Raw genomic sequence first — 3,032 nt, forward strand, 5'->3', positions numbered from 1 at the left:
TCTTTTTTTTTTTTAATTGATCGAGATGGAGTTTCGCTCTCATCACCCAGGCTGGAGTGCAATGGCACAATCTCCGCTCACTGCAACCTCCGCCTCCCAGGTTCAACCAATTCTCCTGCCTCAGCCTCCCAAGTTAGCTGGGATTACAGGTGCACACTACTACGCCTGGTTAATTTTTTGTATTTTTAGTAGAGATGGGGTTTCACCATGTTGGCCAGGCTGGTCTCCAACTCCTGACCTCAGGTGATCTGCCCACCTCGGCCTTCCAAAGTGCTGGGATAACAGGCATGAGCCACCGCACCCGGCCTCCGTGACTGTTTTCACATACCAAACTACTGAACAATAGCATCTGAACTGGGTTGTGTCGGGGGTCTCCAGTACCACCTCAGGCTCGATGATTCCCTAGAAGGACTTACAGCATTCTGAAGCCATTATAGTCACAGTTACAGTTTATTGCAGTGAAAGCATCTAAATTAGAATGCGGAAAAGGGAAAAGGCACATGGGGAGAAGTCCAGGAGAAGCCTGGCATAAGCTTCTCACTTCCCTTCAGTGGTGTCACAGGAGGATGCATTTAGTTCTCCCAGCAACAACATGTGGCGACATATGCAAAGTTTTGCCAACCAGGGAAGCTCACCAAGCCTCGGTGTCTTTCGGTTTTACCTAGACACCAGTTACCTAGGCATGCAGCACCCATGTGACTGACCTCAGCCACCCAGACTCCAGCGTCCTCACCCAGAGCAAAAACAGTATTTGGCATAAATCACAAAGCGAAGATCAACCTATCTGATCACACTGGTACGGCATGGCCCAAGGCTGGGGTATGCAGAACACTCTTATCAGGCCAAACATTCCAGGGGCTCAGACATTATGTCTCAAGAGCCAGCCAGTTCTAGAGGCAGGTTTTTAAACATGCAGAGCTTGAGCAACCTAGACACGCAGAGTTAACCATTTCCAGTACAGGTTGTCAGCAAAGAAAAGCAAATCTCCTCAAATGGCTCTATCAACAATATCAAGGAAGGCTGGGCACGGTGGCTCACACCTGTAATCCCAGCACTTTGGGAGGCCTAGGCGAGCAGATCACTTGAGTTTGAGACCAGCCTGGTCAACATGGCGAAACCCTGTCTCTACTAAAAATATAAAAAATTAGCTGGATGTGGTGGTGCATGCCTGTAATCCCAGCTACTCAGGAAGCTAAGGCAGGAGAATCACTTGAACCTGGGAGGCAGAGGTTGCAGTGAGCTGAGATGGCACCATTGCACTCCAGCCTGGGCTACAAAGCAAGACTCCATCTCAAAAAAAACAAAACAAAACAAAACAAAACAATATCAAGGACCAAAAAGAAACAGCAGGACCCTGACCCCTGACTCTACAGCTAAATGCATCCAGGAGGATGTGGGGATGTGGTGGGTAGGAAATCCATGGCTATGGTTTGAATGTACTTCCTTCCATGTGAATTTGAAAGTGTGACATAGGCATTGATGTAATAAACATTAAGTAATCCATCTGGGTAGCAATATAAGCGCATACCCCTTGCCTTGCAGAAGCTCAGGTTTGAGGGAGAAATGGCCTGTTGTCCATGTAGGTTCACATATATAGGAGTCGCAGTGTTCTCTGCTCCGGTGGTACCCAATAAAATCCATTCATGCTGGGGAAGGGAGTCATGGGGATAGTTTCACAGGAGCTGACACTGAGCTGAGCCCTGGATGGTGACCAAAAGTTACCAGGTCAACAGTGAGTGGGGCATTCCCAAGACAGGAGACCAAAAGGTAGGATATTCCAGGTGGAGGGCTCAGCACATGCACAATAGCTTAGTGCATTTGGACTGTCATATTAATCCGATTACTTTTCTAAATCTTCTCTATAGGGTCAAGTTTGTAAGGCTAGTTGTTATAAAGTAGTTTGTGGCACAGCATCCCAACCTTTTTATGTCATGCCACTCATAGAAAATAATCCTATTTTTGGTACATTTCCTTTGGTAAAGAAAAAAGGCTCCTCTGGGGCCAAAAGATCAACACTTTCAGGTCACCTGTACTGCATTTATGTCACCCCCACAGAGCATAGCAAATGGGTTGGGAAGCCCTGGTATACGGCAGACTGCCCACAGGTAGCAGTCCTGATTTGAATATTCTGTTTTCTCTAAGGATGAGGAGGAGAGAGAAAGAGAAAGTAAGAGAGAGAGAGAGACGCCAGTATCATTTCTCAATCAATTTTCTGTTGAGTTTTGTTTTTCTAAATATTAATATTTGCAATTTTTACTAAATATACAATCAATTTCCTGTTTAGTGTGATTTCTCAATCAATTTTCTGTTGAGTTTTACTTTTCTAAGTGTTAGTTTTTGCAGTGTGATTTTTATTGGGAGCAAGTGAAGGAACCACTCCCATTGTATACACTTCCAAAGGAAACACTTGGTTATAACATGGACCCTTTATCACTAAGCCTAATTTTCTACAGCCTATAATTTGCCTTTGTCACTAAAAGGCAATTATTAAGAGCAATTGATGGCTGGGTGCAGTGGCTCACACCTGTAATCCCAGCACTTTGGGAGGCCGAGGCAGGCAGATCACTTGAGGTCAGGAGTGTGAGACCAGCCTGGCCCACAGGGTGAAACCTCGTCTCTACTAACTAAAAATACAAAAATTAGTCAGGTGTGGTTGTGTATGCCTATAGTCTCAGCTACTCAATAGGCTGAGGCAAGAGAATCACTTGAACCCCAGAGGCAGAGGGTGCAGTGAGCCAAGATCATGCTACTGTACTCCACACTCCAATCTGAGCAACAGAGCAAGACTCCATCTCAAAAGAAAAATAAAGAACAATCAAGAGAAGTCAATACTGTATAAAGGGCCTTAACCTGGCTCTCAGCCCTTTTTTACAATTGTTCACTCTAAATTCTTGTTTCATTACATTTCCATATATAAACAAGAGCACACAATGTGTGAATCAAACATACAGGGAATCTTCACATTTATCAACATGAAATACAACTTTCTTTTACTGTTATCTGTTCTTCCTCACTTGCTCATCTGTTCTAAA

Source organism: Rhinopithecus bieti, unplaced genomic scaffold (assembly GCF_001698545.2).
Source record: "Rhinopithecus bieti isolate Rb0 unplaced genomic scaffold, ASM169854v2 scaffold_33374, whole genome shotgun sequence".
NCBI classification, from domain to species: domain Eukaryota; kingdom Metazoa; phylum Chordata; class Mammalia; order Primates; family Cercopithecidae; genus Rhinopithecus; species Rhinopithecus bieti.